Below are 25,241 nucleotides of genomic sequence, written 5' to 3' on the forward strand. Positions count from 1 at the left end.
ATTTTGTAATGAAATGGATTTCTCCATTCCCTTTTAATGCCTATGTTGAATGACTTCAGTTGGTTGCTTACCTAGATGGCTTAGTCATAGCTTCAATTAATTGCTTGTTAAGTGGGGATCCCTGGCTTAGACCATGGTCCAGGGCCTTAGTGTCGGGATTCTGTCATCGATAGTCGAGCCAAAGTTGATTATGGTGATATTTTGTAAAGTCGCCATCATTATCATAACTCAATCTTAGTAGGGTGCTCGAAGAGATCCTGATGAGGTCTCATCCATAATCATTTGAAGTCGATTTATCATAATTTTGCTAAGTTGCCATCATCGTCTCGACTCGATCCCTAGTAGGATGCTTTGGGAGATCTCGATGAGGTCTCATTTGTAGTCAATTTATGATAGTTTTGCCAAGTCACCATTGTCATCTCAACCCAATCCCTAGTTGGGTGCTCGGGGAGATCCCTATGAAATCTCATCCATAGTCAATCCGAAGTCGATTTGTGGTAGTTTTGGCAAGTCACCATCATCATCTCGACTCGATCCCTAGAGAGGTGCCTGGGGAGATCCCAATGAGGTCTTGTCTATAGTAAATCCAAAGTCAATTTGCGGCAGTTTTGCCAAGTCACGATCATAGTCTCGATCCAATCCCTAGTGGGGTGCTCGAGGAGATCTCGATAAGGTGGAGGTCCCAACTTAGATCAAGATATCTTCTTGTGACTGGTGCCTTATCGATCACCATTATGGAGGTCTTAGTTGTAGCCGAGATATCTCCATGAGGTTAGTGCTTTCTGACCTAGTCACCAGCATCTAGATCAGGATCCAGATATCCCGACTCAGATTTTCTCTGATTGTTGTTCCCCAAGGATCGAGGCTGGACATGGTTGTCTTGAGTGGCATTTTTTGTCAATCCGAGTAGTTGATATCAGTCAAATGCAATCATTTTAACAAAAAACTCATGATAAGGTTTAAAGAGAAACATTTTATTAATGTAACCAAAAGGCACTAGACTCACCGATGATACATTTCATTATAGATAGAAATGGAGTTCTTCGCATGTCATCCCTTTGTCCCTCTGGTCGACCTTCTATCCCCCAATCGCTTGTGAGCCTGGTGATCACATTGATGACACCAGTCATGCATCGATTGTTGTTGTTCTCCTCATTAAGCTTGTGCTGAGATTGCTTTTTGGGTGTTCGAACCTATCACTTTCGAACATATTTTTGAGGTAACCTTTCGGATCGTAGCTTCAATCTCATCCTTGAGCTAGAGGCATTCCTCGATATCATGATCGTAGTTGTGATGGAAGCATCAGTATTTTTTTTGCTCTCATCGATGGGGTCTTCATTCACTACAAGAAAATAGAATTTTAGCAATCACAAAATTGGTTGCTAAATAATAAAATCGATTGCTAATTTATTTTGCGATCGATTTAAATCGATGACAAAAATTTTGATCGTTAATATTTTGTGACTGATTTTATTGATCGTAATATTTTACGATCAATTTTGCGATAGAAAGTAAAAAAAATTAATTAAAATTTTATGATCGATTTAGCAATCAAAAATAATTTTTTTTAACTATTTTACAATTGATTTATTGATTGAAATAATTGGTTGCTAATTTTTTAAAATCTTTTTATTTAAATAATTAGATGCAAAATTAGTTGTAATTTATTTTTTATAATATTTTAATTTTTAAAATTGATTGCAAAATTGATCGCTAAATTTATTAAAAATTATTAAAATATAATCCATCTCACAATCAATCTTAAAATCGATTGCTATTTTTTTTAAATATTTTTATTTTAAAAAAATTGATCAAATATTAGTCATAAATTATTTTATAATATTTTTAATATCAATTATGATCGCTAAATTTTTTAAAATTATTAAATTAGAATCAATCTCAAAATTGATCTTAATTTTTTTAAAATATTTTTATTTAAGAAATTGATCTCAAAATCAGTCATAAATTTTTAATAATTTCTTATTTTTGATATCGATCATAAAAGTGGTCACTAAATTTGTCAGAAATATTAAATAAAAATTGATTTTAAAATTAATCATTAATATTTTTAAAATATTTTTAATTTAAAGTATCGATCAAAAAATCGATCTAAAGATTTTTTATATTATTTTTATTTTTAGTATCAATTTTAAAATTAATCTTAAAATCAATTAAAAATTATTTAAATAAAAAAATGATCATAAAATAGTCGCTAAAATTCAAATTAAAAAAAATAAATTATATTATATTATTTTTTTTGTTACAAGAATTACAAATTTATTGAAATATAATAGAACCAAGAAGCATCATCATCCATCATACACAGTCAAGCAATATGTCCTAAACAAGAAAGTATTATCTGTAGCAAAAATATATGATACCAACATAATATGTAGAGCTAGTGATGTCATAGTAAAAAAGTGGCTATGGCAATCTATGAAGCATTTTCTTCAATATCAATTAAGTTTAGATCATCATCAGAAAAAATAAGTATACAATCATAAGTATATAAGTAAAAAATCCATCGACATCCATTAGCTTTAAGACATCATATGGAAATAAGAAAAAGAATCATAGCAATCTTTGAAGTCATTTTTTTCAATATTCATTAAGTTTGAATCATCATCAAAAAAATAAGGAGGCAATATAAGAATATAGCAAGTAAAATCCATCAGTATCCATCAACTTTAACACATTATATGGGAATACGAAAAAGAGGCCATAGTAATATGTGAAGTCATTCCCTTCAATATTCATTAAGTTTAAATCATCATCAAAGAAAATAAGTAGGCAATCATAAATATATAGCAAAAAAAATTTATCAGCACCCATTAGCTTTAACACATCATATGGAAATAAAAAAAAGATATCATAGCAATCTGTGGACCCATACCCTTCAATATTCATCAAGCTTGGATCATCATCAGAGAAAATAAGGAGGCAACTATAAGAATAAAGCAAGCAAAATCTATCGACACCATCAGCTTTAACACATATATGAGAACAAAAAAAAGAGGCCATAGCAATATGTGAAGTCATTCCTTTCAATATCCATTAAGTTTAGATCATCATCAGGAAAAATAAGTAGGCAACTATAAGTATATGGCAAGTAAAATCCATTAGCATCCACTAGCTTTAACACATCATATGAAAATAAAAAAAAGAGGTCATAGTAATCTGTGAAGCATTCTCTTTAATATCCATTAAGTTTAGATCATCATAGGAAAAAATAAGTATGCAACCATAAGTATATAGCAAGCAAAACCATCGACCCCATCAACTTTAATACATCATATGAAAATAAAAAAAAGAGGCCATAACAATCTATGGAGCATTCCCTTCAATATCCATTAAGTTTGGATCATCATAAAAAAAATAAGTAGGCAATCATAACAATATAGTAAGCAAAATCCATCGGCATCCATTAGCTTTAACATATCATATAAAAATAAAAAAAAAGACCATAACATACCTCATGCCAAATGTATATTTGTTTAGCATACCTCTGCCAAATATATCATAATCATGGGCAGCCTTTGTCTTTGTTAGATAGCTCACCAATAGGCCTTCCAAACTTAACTTTAAGAACCTAATATTAGCTAACCATATTATAGAAATGGTTAGAATAGCAGACTAGGAATACGTATGCAACATGAGAAGTGGTAGCATAGAACAAATACCAAATAAGCAAAGGCTTGCATTTTCTCTATTGCCAAACAAATTAATATTCCTAGTCAATGTTATTGTATAATGAAAGTAGATAACTATCTGCACATTTAAAAAAATGAAATATCTCGATCGAATTGATATAATGTCAAATTCTCATTTAACAGTGGTATGCAATGCAACAGAACAATGGTTGCAAGCTTCCTCCCATCATTAATAAGAGCATTACTTTCAAAGGAAACATCCATCCCATCATTAAAATAAAGAGTATTACTTTCAAAGAAAAAATTTATGTGAATATAATTTTGCAACATGTGCATTATAATACATTTTTGCAACACATGCATTAGATGGAGCAACATCGAACACACTAAATTCAGTTGCATATTGAATGAAGCACATGTTAGCAGATACACGATGGTCCATAAGAAAATACAGCATAGGAAGGTGATAGAAATTTCTAATATAAAAATTGTGACAACTTTATACCACTATTGGAGACCAATAATATCAGATATCTTGATTTAGATTGAAATCACAGCATGAACAAAGTAATCAAGTAAATGCTAAATTTTCTTGGTAAAGTCAAGTGCTTATACTTTACAAATATGTTCCCAGTAACAGCTTTCAAATAAGCATGTATAGAAGGATGCAAACCCCACCCCGATGTAGAAACAAAAATAAAAAAAAGGTGAAGAGGGTTTTGGGGGAGGGGGGCACGGTGAGGTGGCATTGGGGAGGGGGGTGCAGCACTGAGCTTAGGGCCATGGAAGGGAGGAGGGGAGGGGGGAATGTAGTCATCGAGGAGGTGGGGGGGTGTGGGCGGCACGGTGCAATGGGTGGGGCGATGTGGAGGTAGGGCCAAGGGAGGGTGGGTAGCTGTTGTCATGGGGGGAGGGGAGACAGTCACGGACGAGTGGGCCAAGGAGGAGGGGGCGGCACGGTGAGGCAGCGCGATGCGTGGGGCTTAGTGCTGCGGGGAGGGGGGGAATATAGTCGCCGGGGAGGGGGGCGGCATGGTGCGATGGGGTGGCATGGGCGATGGGCGAGAGATGGAGGAGAGGGCACTGGTGTCCCAGAGAGGGAGGGGGCAGCTATCGTCATGGAGGGGAGGGGAGGCAGTCGCGGATGAGTGAGCCGGGGGGGAGGGGGCGGCACGGTGAGGCAGCACGGTGCGCGAGGCTTAGGGCCGGGGGAGGGGAGGGGAATGCGGTCACCAAGGAGGGGAGAGGGGCCATCATGGGTGGCCGGGGAGGGGCGGTGGCTAGGGTTCAGGCACGGCAGCTAGGGTTGGCAAGGATAAGAGGGCGTTCGGGTGCGGCTAGGGTTGGGAGGAGAAGAGGGGATGATTTATAAAAAAAATTTAGCAACTGATTTATCAATTACTAAATAGATTTCTAAATATAATATAATTTAAAATTAATTTTTTTATTTTTATATATTTAATTTTATTTAGAATAAATAAAGACATCAATTAATGTTTTTTAAAATTAAATTTGCGATCAATTTTTTGGTTGTAAAATATTAAAAAATTTTACAACCAAAAAATCGATCACAAACTTATTTATAGATTAAAAAAATAATTCAAAAATTTTATGATCAATTTTTTGATGTAAATTTTTAATATTTTATAGCTAAAAAATCAATCATAAATTTATTTAAATTAAAAAAAATAATTAAAATATTTGTGATCGATTTATCGATTGTAAAATTTTTAAAAAAATTACAACCAAAAAATCAATCACAAAATTTTTTATAGATTAAAAAATAATTTAAAAATTTTATGATTGATTTTTCAAATGCAAAATTTTTATATTTTGTAACCAAAAAAATTAGTAACAATTTTTTTTATATTTTATAATTAAAAAATTAGTCATAAATTTCTTTATAATTTAAAAAATTGAAAACTTTACAATGATTTTTTGGTTACAAATTAGATACATAATAAAAAAATTTACAACTAAAAAGTTGATCATAAATATATTTATAAATCAAAAAAATATATGAAAAATATTGTGATCGATTTTTCAATTGTAAATTAGTATCCCATTTTGCAATCAAAAATTTGATCACAAAATTATTTAAATAATAAAAAAAAATTACAACCAAAAGGTTAGTCTTAAATATATTTATAAAATAAAAATAAATATATGAAAAATTTACAACTAATTTTTTGATTGCAAATTATTGTTGTCTTTTTGCAATGGATAAATTGATCACAAATATATGTAAAAAAATAAATAATAAAAAATATTTGCCATCAAATTTTAGTCGTAACATATTACATATTTTTTACAACTGAAAAATTATTGCAAAATTATTTAAAAATAAAAATAAATAATGAAAATATTTTATGATCGATTTTTTGATTGTAAAAATATAAAAAATATTTTTTTATAAACTTATTTTTATATTAAATAAATTGATCACAAAATTGATCGCAAAGTATTGATGCACCTTTCGATGCTAAATTTGGCAATCTATTTTGTATCGGTCTCTATATTAATATTTATCAAGAATCGATCGTAAATTTTATCAAAAAAATTGGATCGCAAAATCTATTGCAAAAATACTATTTTCTTATAGTGATTGGTTAGGGTTGGCAGAGGTACCCTTGGCTGTCAATCTCCATCAGGATCTAAACCCAAGGGACAGATATGGGAGTATAGTTGTTGAAGCACTGAGGAGGACTACTTGGCATGGAGCTCTTCGACATTAGAAGGAATCTTCTCGTATTTGATCTACATGAGGTTCTTCTCAGCCTGCTTCTTTTGGGGACCTTTTTCCCTTAGCTTGCTTCCATGTGACTCGACCTTCCTTGCTTGTGCATATTTCTAAGTTCGTGTGAGCAAGTGACATAATCCTCAAAAATATCTTATTACGGAAGAAGATGAGGCACTTATTTTATAGTCCTCATTTGAGCACTAAATTGCCACTGACTCATCAAGGTTGTACACCTCAAGCATGATGGCATTGAAGCATGCCATATAGTCACACAAAACTCACCTCTTTCTACTGGATCGAGAAGAGGCTGTTGGTATTGTTTTACTGAGCCTGATTGCTATTGAAGTGGGTAAAGAATAGCCTTCTGAGCTATTCGAATGAGTGAATGAACTTCGCACAGAGTCCTCAGTACCACATCTACATCGAAATTTTGAGGGTGGCTGGGAAGATAAGGCAGAGAAGGGCATTAGAGGCACCCTAGAGCATCATAAGGGCGGGTCTGAAGAGCCATCATATGGCTCTACTTGGGGCATCTTAAACCGACTCAGAATTGACTCCTCTAAAATAGCGTAGAAAAAGAGGGGTCGAGAACTGAAACCAAGATTGTCATCATTCTAATGACTTTCATTCTGAACTTCATCAAGATGGTGCTCGATGTCACAAACCTTCCACTCGAGATCTTTTTTCCCGATGGGACCTTCTAGGAGGTGGGCAGTAGCCCAGAATAGAGTCTTTTCCAGAGGTGGAGGATTGTCGCTATCGGTTATCCCCCCTAAGGCTATAATGGGAAGGTGACCTATGGGAAGTGGAGGTGAGGGCAGAGCGTAGTGTGCATCAGGGTGCCGACCTTGGGCTCTCGAGGTGCGACTAGCGACAATGGCAAAAAGGAGCCATCTGGGGTAGCAGCTCTGAGATTGGGGTCGTTCCGATGTCTGTTGGGTTATGGGTCGGTTGTGATAAGGAGTTATGCTATAGCAGATTCTCAAGTTGTACCACCAGGCTATGGTGAGAGGATTGCCGGTGGAAGATAGTGGAGTTGTGCACTCTTATCCTCGTCATGCTCTCTTTCCTTTTCGATTGGGTTGGTGCTTTTTCTAGCACTAATTTGTTACTGTAAGACTCTAGACAGAAGCAAATGTGGCTGGGGTTGGGCGCTGCTTAAGGCTCGAAGTGCCAAAGGGGAACTTGCAAGGGTAGTGTACACTCGTCAGTATTTTTTCAGTGAGGGACCCTTCTGTAGGAGTTGGTGTGGTGCTCTCAAACCTTGAAAAATCATAGGAGGGGTCAGGATATTGGCTCTGAGAGACTAGATAGGTGTGGTCCTAGGGCTAGGATAGGAGTGATCCTAGAGTGGAGGCATTCATGGACTTGAGGTCTAGATGTTGAGGATCTTGAGGGGCTTGGTTGGTACTCCGGAGACTTGGGACACAAGGTGGAGCAAAAAATTAGAGCCAAAAATGAAGACTGCAGAGAAGAAGCAGTTTCAGGGGTCTGGACCGACTTATACTAAGATTGGGTCGACCATGTCTCAGAGGAAGGTCAAATAGAAAGATAGGTTTTGAAAATCTGAGGCTAGCATAGTAACCGAGTCAACTCAGTCACAGTAACTGAGCTAGCTCAGTCTGAGATTGAGCTAGCTCAGTTAGCAGGCAAAACTGTGTGGATTTTCTATTTGGGGTTGGGATTAGGTTTGATCTTAGGGTTTTAAGGCTTGGTTTGAGAGATCTTAAGGAGGCTAACCAAGGGTTTGGACTAGGATTAAGTCCACAGGATGAGAGCATGTGAGATATGGATGTACATGGGCTCGGTGAGTGCTTTCATGTATGGATTAGCCTAGAAAGTTTTTTGGGCTCGGATTATTCGACCCATTGTATTGGTATATATACAGGTCTTGTAATACCAAGGAATAGTGGAATCAAAAGAAGAGCTTTTTCTCCTGATAGCCTTAGTCGTCTCTTTCTCTCCTTCTCTCTTCTAGGTTTTGTATGTCACTCCAAGGGCATCACACATGACCCCTTCCCTAGAAGGGGGGCATGCGGTATCAAGGATCAAGCTCGGATCTAGGGCTTGATGGTTGCTATCCTTAAGAAGGATCTATCAAGATTTCTCAATCCATGCAGATGAAGGCGATCCTTCAACAGTTGGTATTAGAGTTAGGTGATATCAGGATGCTGTTGGTCCTAACAATTGGTATTAGAGCCTGGTGATGTATGAAAACGAGGAGAAGTCACATGGGATGAATCAGAAATCTTCAGATTTATTTCACGGTATGCCTCAGATTTACCTTTATTTTTGTTATGGTTTGGCCACCAGGATCAGTGGATTGAAGGTAGAGGTTGAGAGGCTTGATGGGAATAAAAGTTTTTTGGGGTGGAAGGTTCGGGTTATAGATTTTCTGGGCCAACTTAGATTGGATCCGATCTTGAACAAAGAAAGGCCGGAAGGTGTGACGGTTAGGCAATGATGTTCTCTGGGGAAGATGGGTAGCAAGGAGCTAGTTTGGCATGCTGGAGGAGAGATTACTCAAGGGATCATTGTCGAGGTGGGGCTGAAGAAGCAACTATTCAGCCTTCAGATACGAGAAGGCTGGGAAAGTAGTTGAGGTACATTTAGCAGTTCGATCGGTCGGGAGCTTTGGGGGTGAATGAAGAATAGGATTTGATTTTGGAGCATCACTGCTAGTTCAGAGGATGGTGAGTTTCTCTTGAGAGTTTCGGAGGGATCCGTGGAGTACGGAGGGTCCGAAACAGTAGTAACAGTGGTGGAGGTTCAGTAGGAGGCTCGACAAGGTTGTGCTGAGGAGCAGATCTCAGTTCAGTGTCTATTTTGTGCAAGAGCACAAGGTGGAGTCATTATTCAAGTGGAGGATGATTTGGCACCGATTTAAAGCTGAGGGATACAGGGATAGGTGTTTGATTCCAGCACCAGCGGTGGTGATGCATTGCATGGATCTATGCAGGATTGTGAGCATCGTGATCAAGGCTCTGGAGAGACCATGTTAGATGGATAGTTTGCGTGAGAGTGGATCCAGATACCTATGAGAAGGCTGAGGAGAGTCTTAGGAGAGATAGGTGGGTCTAAGATAGGTGAGCTGCAAACCCTCCAGGAGAAGTTGAAGCGATGATTGATACAGGTGCAGAAAGAAAAAACTCAGATTTTCAGAGTTCAGTCGCTAGTTCAGAAGAGTTGGATAGCTCTTATTAGTTTTGAAGGAGCCTATGGGGTGTAGAGGATCCGAAACAGCTTAGGAGGGATCTGTGGAGTGTGGAGGGTCCGAAGAGATAGCGACAGTGATCGAGGTACAGCGATAGATCCAGTAGGGTAGCATTGGGTGGTTGGCCTCAAATACTCAGGCACAGAGTGACTTCTATGGCATCAGGAGGATTTTAGTTTTAAGTGGAGCACTGGGCAGATGTGGCTTCACAGGTGGAGAGGGATTTTGGCATGTGCTCAGAGCGAAGGGGTGCAAGAGGAGAAGTAATATCCAGCACTAACGTCAGGGCTGCATAGAGCTAGGTGGAGCGGAGTGTGCAGATGGAGAGGTATGGCTTTGAGGAGACCATATTAGGTGAAGCTTCAGTTGCAGTGAGTGCCGGCATAGAAACGCTGTAGTCTCTTCAGAAAAATCCAAGGGAACAAGTGATGTAGCTGCTAGGTAGAAGAGAACCTACAACAAACTCCTAGGTGGTGCCAAAAGAAAGCAAGGGTCTTCAACTATGGAGGCGGTCATCCCAAAGGCCTTCAAGAGAGCGCTCAAAAGCTGAAAAAGGTTGACGATGGCAAAGATGTTTGTATAAGGGCTTGTCAGGGTATGTAGCAACAGCAAGATTATACAGAAAATATTGCCAAGTGTGCCAAGGCTTGGAGGCACCAAGATGGAGATTGTAAGAGTTGGTGTGGTATTTTCAACCTTAGGAGTCCATAGGAAGAGTCAGGATGTTGGCTCTGGGAGACTAGGACAGGTGTGGTCCTAGGGCTAAGACAAGAGTGGTCCTAAGATAGAGGCATCCACAGGCTTGAGGTCTAGGTGTTGAGAACCTTGAGAGGTTTGGTTAGTGTTTCAGAGATTTGAGGACACAAGGTGAAGCAAAGAACCAGAGCCAAGACTGAAGACTGCATAGAAGAAGCAGTTTCAGGGGTTTGGGTCAACTTAGACTGAGACTGGATCAACCATGTCTCAGAGGAAGGCCAAACAAAAAGATAGGTTTTGGAAACCTGAGGTTAGCACAGTAACCGAGCCGACTCAGTCACAGTAACTGAGCCAGCTTAGTTATGCAGACAGAATTGTTCGGATTTTCTATTTGGAGCTAGGATCATATTTGATCTTAGGAATTTTAAGGTTTGGTTTGAGATGTCTTAAGGGGACTAACAAAGGGTTTGGACTAGGATTAAATTCAAGAGATGAGAGCATGTGAGACATGAATGTACATAGACTCGGTGAGTGCTTTCATATATGGGTTAGCCTAGGAAGTTTTTTGAGCTTGGATTATTTGACCATTGTATTGGTATATATATAGGTCATGTAATATCAAGGAATAGTGGAATCAAAAGAAGAGTTTTTTTCCTGAAAGCCATAGCCGTCTCTTTCTCTCCTTCTCTCTCTTAGGTTTTGCACTTCATCCCAAGGGCATCACATGATCCCCCTTTCCTAGAAGAGGGGCATGCGGTATCAAGATCAAGCTCGGATCTAGGGCTTGATGGTTACTATCCTTGAGAAGGATCTATTGTAGGTTTCCTCAGGTCCATACAGGTGAAGACAGTCCTTCAACAGTTGGTATCAGAGTTAAGTGATACTAGGGTGCTATTGGTCCTAACAATTAGTATCAGAACCTGGTGATTCGTGAAAAGGAGGGAGAAGTCACACGGATGAATAAAAAATCTGTAAATTTATTCTACAATATGTCTCAGATCTATTTTTTTTTGCTGTGGTTTGGCCAACCAGGATCAGTGGACTGAAGGTGGAGGTTGAGAGGCTGATGGGAAGAAAGTTTTTCGATGTGGAAGGCTTGGGTTGTAGATTTTTGGACGAACTTTGGTTGGATCCAACCTTGGAGAAAGAAAGGTCAGAGGGTGTGACGGTTAGATGATGATATTCTTTGAGGAAGATGGGTAGCAAGGGATAGGTTTGGCATGCCGAGGAGAGATCACTCAAGGGATCATTGTCAGGTGGGGCTGAAGAAGCAACTATTCAGCCTTTAGATGCAGGAAGGCCGGAGAAATAGTTGGGGTACATTCAGTGATTCGATCGATCGAGAGTCTTGGGAGTGAATGAAGAATAGGATTTGATTTTAGAGCATCACTGCTGGTTCAGAGGATGGTGAGTTCCTCTTGAAAGTTTCAGAGGGGTCCGTGAAATGCGGAGGTCTAAATCAGTAGCAACAGTGGTGGAGGTTCAGCAGGAGGCTCAACAGGTTATGTTGAGGAGCTGATCTCAGTTTAGAGTCTATTTTCTACAGGAGCACCAGATGGAGTCATCATTCTGGTGGAGGTTAGTTTGGCATAGGTTCAGAGCCGAGGGGTGTAGGATAGGTGTCTGATTCTAGCACTAGTGGTGGTGACGCATTGCATAGATCTATGCGGGATTGCGGGCACTGTGGATCAGGCTCTGGGAAGACCATGTCAGATGGATAGTTTGGGTGAGAGTGGATTCGAATACCTATGAGGAGGTTGAGGAGAGTCTAGAAGAAATAGGTGGGTCAGGATAGGTGAGCTACAAACCCTCCAAAAGAAGTTGAATGATGATTGGTGTAGGTGTAGAAAGGAAAGACTCTGATTTTCAAAATTCAGTCACTGGTTCAAAAAAATTAGATGAGCTCTTGTTAATTTTGGAGAAGCCTATGGGGTGCAGAGGGTCTGAAATGCTTTCGAGAGATCTGTAGAGTGTGGAGGATCTGAAAGGATAGCGACGGTGATGAGATATAGTAAAGGCCCAGCAGGACAGCATTGGATAGTTGGCCTCAGATGACTCAGGCACAGAGTTAACTTCTGTGGCATCAAGAAGACTTTAGTTTTAAGTGGAGCATCAGGCAGAGGTGGCTTCACAGGTGGAGAAAGATTTTAGCATATGTTCAGAGTGGAGTGCAAGAGGAGGAGTCATATCTCAGCACCAGTATCAGAGTTACATGGAGCTAAGCGGAGTGTGCAGATGGAGAGGCATGGCTTTGAGGAGATCGTATCAGGTGGAGCTTCAATTATAGTGAGTGTCGGTATAGGAATATTACAGTCTCTCCAGAGAAGTCCAAGGGAACAAGTGATACAGCTACCAAGCAGAAGGGAATCTACAACAAACTCCTTGCTGGTGCCAGAAGCAAGTAAGAGTTTTCAGCGGTGGAGGCGGTCATCCTAAAGGCCTCTAAGGGAGTGCTCAAAGGCTGAAGAAGGTTGGCGGTGGCAAGGATGTTCATATATAGAGCTGTCAGAGTATATAGCAACTGTAAGATCATGCACAAGAACATTACCAGATGTGCCAAAGCTTGGGGGCACCAAGATGAAGATTGTAGGAGTTGGTGTGGTGCTTCCAAGCTTTGGGAGTCCACAGAAGAAGTTAAGGTGTTAGCTCCGAGAGATTAGGACTAGTGTGGTCCTAGGGCTAGGATTGGAGTGGTCCTAAGATGGAGGCATCCACAGACTTGAGGTCTAGGTGTTGAGGATCTTGAGGGGCTTGGTTGGTGCTTGGAAGATTTGGGGACACAAGATAGAGCAAAAAATCAGTGCCAAGGCTAAAGACTGTAGAGAAGAAGCAGTTTCAGAGGTTTGGATCGATTCAAATTGAGACTGGATCGATCATGTCTTGGAGGAAGGGCCAAACAGAAGGACATGTTTCGAAAATCTGAGATTGGCATAGTAATTGAATCGACTCAGTTTCGATTGAGCCGACTCAGTCACAGTAATTGAGCTAGCTCAGTCTGAGATTGAGCCAGATCAGTTATGCGGGTAGAACTATGCAGATTTTCTGTTTGTGGCTTAGATCATGTTTGATCCTAAGGATCTTAAGGCCTGATTTGAGAGGTCTTAAAGGAGCTAACCAAGGATTTAGTTTAGGATTAAGTCCAAGGGATGAGAGCATGTGAAACATGAGTGTACATGGGCTTGGTGAGTGCTTTCATGTATTGGTTAGCCTAGAGAATTTTTTGGGCTCGGATTATTTGACACATTATATTGGTATATATATAGGTCTTGTAATACCAAAGAATAATGGAATCAAAAGAAGAGCTTTTTTTCCTGAAAGCCCTAGCCGTCTCTTTCTCTCCTTATCTCTCCTGGGTTTTGCATGCCATCCCAAGGGCATCACGTGCGCCCCTTCCCTAGAATGGGGCATAGGGTATTAGGGATCAAGCTCGGATCTAGGGCTTAATGGTTGCTGTCCTTGAGAAGAATTCATCGCAGGTTTCCTCAGATCCATGCGGTGAAGGCGGTCCTTCAATAGTTGGTATCAGAGTTAGGTGATACCAGGTGCTGTTGGTCCTAACACCTTCGATGCTTAAGTTAGTTAGAGTTTGAGAATAGTGAAGGAAAGGTAGTGGGAGAACAAAGCATAGAAGAGTTTCTGAGATTGAGCTTACTTGGGGGTCCTTTGTTATCTCTTTATATAGAGATGAGGTGATAAGTTTTGATGAAAATGAGGTTAGTGAGACACTTTCCTCATAGTATATTATATTATATATAAAATAGTCAGTCCATTAGTACAGAGAGATGAAGTAGTGGCTGAATTACATAATGGTTGGCGAATTTGCACTGAAAGGTGGGGAAAATATGTGAGAACAAGTGAAGAATAGGATTAATGACTTTGCTGATGTAGGATTACTATGAAGACTTATACTACTGTAGAAGAAAGCTTAGAGTGTAGCATGGCAATCTGAACATCTTCTAAGGTCCTTGTCTAGTCGCCAAGAAGGAAAACGGTCTTATTCATCAGAGCATGCTGGCAAAGGGCTTCAATTCGAAAAATCCCGTTGGTATGCTCTATCCAAATGCACCATAGTGCGATTGCAGTAACGTGCAAGAAGATTTTCAAGCTTTCTTGGCAACTCATTGTTCTTTCCAAAAATGCCAGAAATCTTGAACTTCATCCGGGAGGTAAGTGGATCGAAAAAGTTGGTTCCATATTGCATTCGAATAGGGACATGAAACAAATAGATGTTTAGAAGATTCAAAATGGCATCCATAAAGGCAGCATCTATTCGGATCTTGCATTCCCCTTTTTTGCAAAACTTCCGAAGTTAAAACCCGGTTATTGTAGCCGAGCCAATTAAAAATTTTGCACTTCTCAGGTATTGGGAGATTCCAAATAATTTTGCTGAATTGAGAGATGACTCCATCGTGGATAAAGGACCTGTAGCATTCCGAAATTGAGTATATGGTGGATGAACTCTAAATCCATTTTCTATAGTCTTCATTATGTATAAGCTGAATTTTCTTTATACAGTTAAGGAGACTTTGATATTCTGGAATACTGGTTGCAGAAAGAGGCCATCTGAAGTTAGATGACCAGCCAGTTGGTGCCATGAATACATATTTTCCAATGTAACTAAATATGCATTAAGTAATGCTGCACTTATTTGATGCATGCCACAATATAACACAATCAAACCTACTCTCTCTCTCTCTCTCCCCCTGATGCACCATCCATGCCACATTCCGAAAACTGCTTCACAAAAAGGAGGGTGTGACACATTCAACCTAGATTTGTTTAGAAAAAGTTTGGATAAACTATGCACTCATTCCCAAATCAATTTGATTAGTGAAGTGAAAATTATATTTTAGGAATTCTATGCCATTTTTTTTATGAGAAATTAGAGATGGCAAAGGATTGGATGTGGGTCGGATCGGCCAATATCCATACCCACCTCATAATTAAAAACCTCTTTCTCATATCCATCTTGTATCCACCTCAGGTCGAATTGGATTGGATCAAGTAGAGATACAGATAAGATCGGATAGATAAGAAGTGTCAGATTGGATACACAAAAAAATTATAAAATAATTATAAATCTAAAGTTACATTAGATCGGATTAAAGTTATATTGGATCGGATTCAGAACAAGATATATCATTACTCATATCCGACTCAAACCTATTTTGGATATTTTTTTTAGAACCCATATCCATCTCAGATTTTAATTGGATCGGATAAACTCATTCTGTTAAGATTAGGTCAGATATTTGATGGATTGACTAAAATTACAATCCTTATGAGAAATGGAATTCTATGCCGTACACTATGGCAAAAATATTGTTAATTCAACATTATTTCTCTCAAGGTTGAGTGGTTTAGCATGGATGGGTGATCCATCAAAGATCAAATAAATGGATTCACTTTCCATGATGTTGAATTTAAATCTCCTTAAACAACAACATCCTTTGTGCGACATTGGTTTTATCAGCTCGGGACATGGATATATTTGGAAAACTTGATCCTCCCGTGGACATTTGGTGGCTCAAACTTTGCAAAAGCACCTTTAGCTACAGATCTCTCATATTTATACATTAGATTTCGCTTTTGACCTCTAATGAATTGTGTTTCAAATAACGGTGTCAATTTGCCACCATTTCATCGAGGATGTGAAATGATACGGAGAAAGGAGATTTCACAGAGATGAAAGTCCAACAAAAGTAGAGGGAGGGAAAAACAAAAAGAGAAAAGAAAAAGAATTGAGAAGAAGAGAAAGGGGATACGCCAACACCCGGCCGTCTCATCCATGATACTCTAGGAGAGGCAATTCTGCACTAACGTCAAAGTTAATCACTATCTGGCCGACATAAGCAAAGGTTTTATGATTGACTTAGCGAGCATTAATAGTAACGCGTTGCGGAAATATTATGAGGATCGCGTGAATTCAACGCATTCCCGATATGGATTCGTTAATATATATATATATAAACTCCTACCAAAAACAACTTTCTAATTTTTCTCGACTCCGATGTGACCAACTTTCTTCCGGTGCACAAGTCTCGAACAGAATCATCATTGTGTTATTAGCTTTCATTTTTTTTTTTTTAATTGCCTTATTGCTATGAAACGGGAAAAGCACGAGATGTATTATATAGAGAAATAAAAGTAAAAATGATGTGAATATCCATCTAGATCTATTTTTATATTCAAAATAATTTAGATATAGATAAAAATTTAAAAATTCGGTTAATATCCATATTTGTAATCATATTCGTTAAAAAAAAATGAATATAGACATGGATATGGATAGAGAACTATCCAATCCGTATCAGAATATTCGAATCTACATATAACTCTATATAATTTTATATAATATTTATTATTTTTTTAAAAAATATACAATCATATAAATATGTTATTAACTTGATTTATCATCTATTTAGTCAAATCTTTGATTTTGTAGTCATAAAATTTAATTATCTGAATTATATCCGTAATTATATCCATATTCTAATATCTGAATTGTATGTATATCTATTTAAAATAAATATACGTATGAATTTTTGTATCTGAATAATATTGATATCTGTATTTGTATTCATCAAATAAAATAAATATGAATATAGATATACTGATATCTTATCCGTATTTGATCAAATTTTAGCCCTAAGATAAATCAAAATATATGAAAAGTAATAAATTAATTAATTACAATACCTTCGTTAGTGGAGTTGGTAGTGCATTTTCTCACCTTGGGAATGCTAAATTACACGAGCCACATAGATTTGATGGAGATGACTCAAACTTTTGTAATAACGTTACTTTACTAGTTAAATAGAGATACAGATGCAAGCATTTGAAGTTAAAAGTTGCCATAATTATTTAGATAAATATATTTTTTTTGTCTTTTAAACTTATGCTTGAAATTTCTTAGGCTATTTATGATTTCTTCCCATAGATACAATTAAGTAATTAATAAATCATAAAAAATATATAATGATGCACCTCCCATTCAACCCACCTGATATGAAATTACCAACTAACTAGAGCATAATATGAACTAATGATACAGCCCTTCACCTTGGCCAACTAGTTCCCATTATGTGGCCATTCTAAAGATGCACGAAGATATCCAAATTGCTTCCTATTCGATGATAGCTAGCTACAATGGTGGAACAACCTATCTCATCATGATATCCGTATCTCACCTTATATTGCATCGTATCTTTTGGATGTACGAGTGGTTATTTCCAACAATCTCTCTTGCACATCCCAAGATGCCGATTGCAATAGATTTTGACCGTCATGTATATAAATCTTTTTTCAAAAATCCTCTAAATAAGTCACAAGCTCTTTGAGTTGAACTAAATCCTCGGTTCATAGAAGTTTCATAGAGTCTGAGTTACTGAGTCTAACTCATAAATTTAGAAGAGATCTCAAGTAGAGTCTTTCATATTTTCAGACTGAGCATAGTCCTAGACGGACTAAGCTCTCCTAAACTCACAGAGCTCTCTCCCACTTTCTTTCTCTCACCACTGCTCAAATTCTCACATCACTTTAGCTTCTCCTATTCATTCTTTCTCTCTTTACCTACTCTTACTCAAAACCTCCTTCGATCTACCGAGGAAGATTGACCTAGGAATTAAAGGGTTCTATATTGGAAAAACCCTGGCAAGCAAATTTTCTTTGCTTGTGGTATTTTAGGGCACTCTTGGAGGTAGGATTGAGAATCCAGCTGTTGATTGCTCCATCAAGATCCTTGGCTTGCCTCTTGGCTTCTTAGGTTGCCATTGTCACCTCTTCATTATTGGCTCTAGCTCATCAGTCTGAGCCAGATTAATTGATACTTTGTGGCAATAGAATTGTGAGAGAGGAAGGAACCCTCATCCCCTATATGAGGTTCTGATCAGCCATCTCCTCCAATCTACCATGGGGTTCAAGAAAGCACAAGCGACACCCTCTGTTGCTAACCCTGACGTGCCTATGGAGTCGAACAACTCTACTCAGAGCTCCCACTAGCTTGCTTCCCATCTTTCTAAGTCACCACTTTTTTCTCTCCACCACCAGCTCCAGCTCATCAACCCAAGCCACATCGATCATCGGGCAGTAATATACAACTTTATATGCAAAAAACAATTCAATGACTCATTTTTTACTTTTAGATTTTTCTTATACTCACACCAATTATTCTATTAATTCTTAAACATTCTTCTTCTTCCAGATATGTGCATTGATACATCTTCGATCTTCATCTTGTTCTCTTTCCCACTCAGATGTTTCACTATGACAAACATAGTTTAAATTGTGAAGAATTACCAAAAGCAGAATTATTTTTGAACCAACTCGCAAGACATTGCAAGAAAGTTCTTTTCCTATAATATTTGATGCTCTCCCTTGTGTCTCTTTCTTGTCAAGCAATTTGCGACTGATATGAGCACATACCAAGCTAAACCTTTCAGTGATTGCGCTGGTAAACTAGATTACTAAAAACTTATTCTACTCATATTTATATATAGAAACTCTTTTCTTAATTCTTTTTATTTATTGCACTCCTTTTCAATTCGGGGAGTTGCATGATTTGGATTTAGTTGAGCTAAAAATCACTTATCATTTTGAATGCCACGTCTATGCTTAAGCTTGTGGCTTCACATAGTGTAAGTTTTGTTGTTGCAAAAGAATCGTCCCCCAACTTTTAATTAAAAATACATCGAAGAACAAAGATTGCATCTACGGGCGTGTGACCAAACCAATTAAACCTTAAAATTGATTCGAATTACTAATTTCGATTCAGTTTAGATTGACTTTTTTTAGATTTGGTTTTGTTTCGGTTTAAAAATTTTAGAAATAAAAAAAACTGATTCAAGTTTGGATTTAAATTTTGAAAAACCTAATTTAAATTGAACCAATCAATATGTACATATAAATGATAAAGATAAGCTGCCTTATTTCCTCAAATGAGGTTGTAGTGTTATCCAATTTAGTCCATTTACCTCATCCATAAGCTACCCATTTAGCCTATCCCTTGGTCGCTTATTTAGTATAGTTAAAATTTAGAATGAATAGCAATCTCTGTAAACTATCCATTTGACAAAAATCCAATAGCCTGCAATTCGATAAATCTAATTGAACCAAGCTATTTTTCGAATCAGTTTAAACTGATTTTTCGGTATGGTCGATTCAGTTTTGATCCTGATTTTAGGAAACCAGGAGTAATAAATTAAAACCATTGGGCTAATATGCGTTGCCAAAATATTTAGTATCACTCAATCATAAGAATCCATACATGCACTTCACTGTGAGATTCTACCATTTTGATCTTGATCAATTAATTGGGAATTACTTCAATTTCTCTCGTTGATTTTGGACATATAGAACATACGTAGGTACTAAATTTCTATGTGCCACTTTTAGATCTTTCACCTGCCAGCATGCTGGTTTTAGTTTCAAAGCACCTTTTGATGAGTGGCAGGCACAAAGTGACCGACAGCGTGTCGAGGAGTATATGGACAGACAAGAATCCAGCTCTTGAGACCCACAAGCAAATCAAATTAAGCCGAATATAAGATCTCAGCTTGATTAAGTTGGGTTAGGTTAATCTCGGCTAACCTAATTGAAATTAAAACCTACTTGATCAAGTTGGGTTAGGTTAATCTTGATTAAACAAATCTGACTCAAACCATACTTGGCGTTATTGTAGGATCTATATCTCAATTAAAATTAAATTTCTTTGCCGTAAGACGTAAACATTTTGGTGAGATAGCTCACTTGGCCAAGTCCATGTTTTAAGTGGAAGAGATTAGATTCGAGCCTAGCTCAAAGCTCCATATACGATGCTATAAGTGGCTTGAGCTATGCTTAGTTTGGATCAAATCAGACATTATATTTGGACAAATATATTTAGGAGTGGCAACCGGGATAAATCAGACAAGATACAAATTGGATTGGATGTATGATAGATCAAAAAATTATCGATTCGAATTTGATCTTTTTATAAAATTGATCAAAAATCTATATCTAAATTTGATCATGTTATTAAACAGATAATATAATTCGATCTACAGTTACTTAAACTAAGTTAAATAACTTGAACAGATTAGGAATAGTTGCGTGACATGTATCTATATTTTCGATCATGTGGATGCATGGATGATCATGTTTCGTCCTACAAATCTGGCTAAGGTTGCTTGGTCAAGGAGACTGCCAAAAAAGTAGCATAGACGTTCTCCCCAGAGAGTTACAAATGCCAAGGCATGGTAATTGGTAAACAAGTGAAATTTCTGGGCTGGGGCCGCTGGGAACCTGGGAAGGAGCGTTAAAAGTGGAGAGCACATCTGAGTGGCGTCCTCCTAGGTTTGAATATTTAATTCTTAACGAGCAAATTAGGAATTAGGGTTTTTATGAAAAAGTTTTCGGAACCGGTAACCGTGAATAAATTAATAGTATAATACCACCTCACTACAGCTAAGCATCTGCAAGTCTAAATCTCTCTCAATTTTTTTGGTTCTCTCTCTCCTACGCAAAAACCAACAAACCACCGACTCAAAAAGCTAAGCCCACCAAAATCATCCCACAGAACTATCTATTATCTTCCTTTATAAATACCCCTCGCAAACCCCCCTCCCTTCTCCCCCCTCCCTTCTCTCTCTCTCTCTCTCTCTCTCCCCCCGCTCCCCTCCCCCCCACCCCTTCCGTCGTTTCTGAGTCCTCTATCTGTCCCTCCTTCTCGTCCATGGCGGTTCGGCTGGATGTCTATCAGATCTTGTCGGGTTTCCCATGGCGCTCTCTCTCTCTCTCTCTCTCTCTCTCTCTCTTGTTTCTTTGGATTCAAAGTTGTTTGTATGTAGCTTTTTTGCGATCCAAATCCTCAAAAATATTCTTATGCCACATCCTGAGATGCTTTTTTTGGTTCACCAGAGATCTTTTCTCTTCTATCGAGAAGAAGAGAGGATCAAGAAGTATGGATTGAGTGTAATGGATTTGATTGCTGTTTTTGTCCCTCTCTTCGTTTCTTCCGGTTCCTGGTTCACATCTGTTCACATCTATGGTGGTTTTAGGGGTGGGTGGGATCGGAGATGGGCAGCCCTTCGTTGAAGCTTGGGGGACTGTTAGATTCCCTCGGGTGTGGGGTCCGCCCACCGTCCTTTTCAGCTCCGGCCAGTCGCAGTCCCCCACGTCAGCCTGCGGTCAGTGTCCATGTGTGGGGAGTGCATGCATCAGAGTTTTTATCTCCTCTATCTCTCTCTTTCTCCTGCTCCTTTTTTTTCCTTTTATTTTTTCCAATCTTTTTCTTGATATTACAGTATATTATCTTTTTGTCTGTCTACTATTTTAATACTGTATCTCGTTCATCTTCATGACCTTTCTTTTGCTCCACCGAAAAAAAAAAAAAAAAATCTCACCTTACATATTTGATTCCCCTTCTTGGGTTTTAAGTTGGTGATGTTTCCTTGTTCCTCTTTGGATTCTTCAATGATCTTTGATAGATTGGAGGCAGCCGATATTTGCAGGTGTGGCATCATCAAGATTCACATTGGTCTGAGCAGCTGCTATGTGATTCTTAATGAGAATCTTGATGATGCTGCATCAGCAAATAAGCGACTATGACCATATGAGATTACTGAGATCGGTCGTCGTTCTTCACTCGCACTGATGTGGTATGGTTGCCCTCGTGTTATTTGATTTCTGTTTTACTTTGTTTATAAATTTTCCCAGATTACGTTTAGCTCTATATTGTTCCAAGTTTTTTTTTTTGTAGATATTTGGGGTTATGCATCAGCATGTAAAAAGAAGTTGCCAGAGGATACTTATGCCATGCATCATATCAGTCTTTCTTTTCGCACATTATTACATGTGAGTCATAAATTTTGTAGTTCATAATTTCTCTAGTTTACTTAATTTTTTTATACTAAGAGTAGTAGAATAAGACTATTGAAAGGAGCATGAATTAAAACCTGGAAGTAGATTTTATAGCTATCGGTTATTGGGCTTAGTTACATGACTATATGTTGTAACTCTGATTCTTGTGTGATTGCTAATAACTTTTCATCTGGGCACTTGTGGTCGCAATAGGTGGATAACAAGAGAAGCTAACTATTTAAGTTTGACGAAAGAAATGGGCTGATCACCGCTCGTTTTGCTGTCGCCAAAGCAAACGGCTGCAGGGAGCTGATCACCTGCTCTTCCACACAACAAATTCTTACTTCGGAAGATATGATCTTAGAATAAGAGCAGTAGTTATTATCATTGGAATCTTCTGTTAGGAGTAGACCTAATTATTCTTTTTAATAGCTTCTATGAATCAACTAACTCCTTTATAAGCCTCTATTAACATAGCTGCGTTTAACTGAATTCGAATTATATAATCCAAGAATTGTGAAAAAAGAAAAGAAGAAGAAGCATTTGTCTGAACAGTCACCAAATTGATGAATATTCACAGTGAATGATCTAATGCATTTTCAAATACTAGGTTACCAATGGCTAGGCTATGAGGCATTTGAATTCTTCGTTATTGATTGAATATCAGTCCACTTGTTTACTCTCCTCTTTTTGAGAAAGATGGGAATCAAAGCTTAGAGGTCCATTTCTTTAAGGTTATGAAACTTTAATTGTCGCACTGCCTTTGAGTTTCAGATTTGGAGTTAAAGAGAACAGCAGAGAAACCGAGTCAAAATCTCTTGTTGGGTAAATAAAATTAGTAGAGATTGGAAGAGAAGAAAAAATAAATTGAGAAAAGATTTCTCTTTGGTCCTACCCTTTTCTTTTGTTATTCTAAATCTCTCAAAAGTGGAGAGATTTGGAGAAAAGAGAAGTGATGACTGACTTTCTTTTAATTTTATTTTTATACAATGAAATCCTTACGCATAATTCCTTTCAATGAATGTATTCTTTTTAATTCCCTTCTGCAGAAAAGTCAAGTTTCCTCCCTCTTCTCACCGTTTACATCCGAAGAAGGGAAATGAGATTCCGTTTTTCTCTTCCTTTCTCTTCTTTTCTCTTATTTTCCTTTCATAAAAATTTATTCTTTTAGACTTAAAACTAATGAGCGCACAATTTGTACTGTTTTTTATCATAGCCTATCAAATAAAATGTTAAACTGAAAAAGAATTTCCATTGATCTTCCATTATTTTATTATTTTTGTTAAAATAAGTTGCTCACTTTCCATCTGGATTATAGATCATCCTTGTGAGGATGATTCCAAACCTTTTGTTCTCTTTCTACCTCCTTGTATTCTGTTTTGATTATCTGTTGCTAGATTGCATGCTAACCGATAACACACATCAATTTTGAATCTACGAGTTAGCAGCATTTACGTGTGTCAAGTCTTTTTGTTACAACTCTATTGGACTGTCTTGAGGTCCAATTTGCTTGTTATTGAACATTAGTTTGGACTGTCTTGAGGTCCAATTTGCTTGTTATTGAACATTAGTTTGTGAGAATTCTTGTCGTACATACTAGTGATTTTTTTCCCATGAAAGATATTCAGTCTCTATATAATAATTGAAAACACTTGATGGCAGTGTAATTCGAATCTGTAGTGGAATTCATGTGGCAAGAATTGGATGGAGCCAATGTATTAAACCAATGCTTAAATTAAAAGAAAAAAGTATTTCAGAAAAAAAGAGTATTTCAGAACCTTGTGTAGGGTGTTCTGATGACTCTTTAATATAACGTACTCAAAATAGGTGAGAATGGTACATTCTATAATTGAAAATTTTTATAATGAGAATACCTTTTGAATAGAGACTACGACATGGAGGGTGGCCAAAGGAGCATGTTAATCGCTTTTACACCGAGATTTACCAACCATCGATCACTCGTGCAGGTGGACCTCCCTTTGAGTACAACTTGCAAGTTATTACTTCAAAGTGGACCATCCTCTGGGACATTCTTCAGCGAAGTGCCAGGAAAGTGTCTCTTTCCTCACCTCTAAAATATAATACTCATTAGTACATACACACATTTATACAAAATATGTATGTATTTGGGTATAAAGTTTCTCTCGTTGCTCCCTTCTTTTTTTGAGAAAATTCTCGTTGCTCTCTTCCTACGACGTGTATGACATGCATTTAGATTAGTACTTGTATGAAGGTATATTGCCTCTCCCTCCCTCCCACCGCCCCCCCGCCCCCCCCCCCCCCCCCCCCTCTATCTCTCTCTCAGTACACCTTTATGCATATGCAAAACACAACATTACATGTGCAAATTCATGTATTTTTTCACGTAACGAGTGCATAAATAAAACACGTCCGTGCCTCTTCACAACATATTCACAATTTAACAGTGCAACTGGATATTTTCATTTATGTCACAGCAAGCATATGCTAGAATAATGCCTGTGGAGATTGGATGCTTTTGATGTAACATGACATCTTCTACTTTGCTTTGTTGATCTTCGCTGACAAAAATCTCTTATTTTTCTCTTTTGGCTAGTATGTATTTAAGTTCCACCTCCCTCTTTATTGTCACTAATCATGGTCACATTATGTCATCCATATTTGTCTAGTATCCTAGCATTGGCATGTCAAGAAGATCTTGATACAAGGACACCATGTTAGAACGAGTATTCTATCAAAAAACCAAGTTAACCAAGGCTTCATCATCAACTATGTCAGTGCACTTAAAAGCAGGTAACAAAATGAATGGATCACTGATATTCTTGCAACAAGAGTGATTCTTCTGCTCCTAATTAGTGATTCAAATCTTAACATCTCATGCATTTGAGGATGTCTAAAGGATACCATTAAATTTTCTTCCATGTTAATCAATGTAGGGTAGCCCACCGTTGTACTGGTACTATTATTTACTAATTTCTTATTGTTGTGTGGGATCAACATAGCATGGTTCATGCTGTTAAACATTTGCTTAAATGACCAAATGTTGGAGATATTGCCTTTGAGGGATGACAAGTAAGTGGGGAGTGCCTTTATCTTTTATGTTGGCCTCCATCAACTTTAATCT

At 37.7% G+C, this 25,241-nt stretch overlaps 1 long non-coding RNA gene across 1 annotated transcript; it reads left to right on the forward strand.

Moving 5' to 3' along the window:
• The first annotated feature begins 20,962 nt into the window (after window positions 1-20,962).
• On the forward strand, window positions 20,963-24,402 carry LOC140852346 (uncharacterized). Its single transcript, XR_012135249.1, has 3 exons — window positions 20,963-21,936; window positions 22,038-22,132; window positions 24,024-24,402. It is a non-coding gene; the product is annotated as an uncharacterized lncRNA (long non-coding RNA).
• The last annotated feature ends 839 nt before the right edge of the window (window positions 24,403-25,241 follow it).

Source organism: Elaeis guineensis, chromosome 11 (assembly GCF_000442705.2).
Source record: "Elaeis guineensis isolate ETL-2024a chromosome 11, EG11, whole genome shotgun sequence".
Taxonomy (NCBI): domain Eukaryota; kingdom Viridiplantae; phylum Streptophyta; class Magnoliopsida; order Arecales; family Arecaceae; genus Elaeis; species Elaeis guineensis.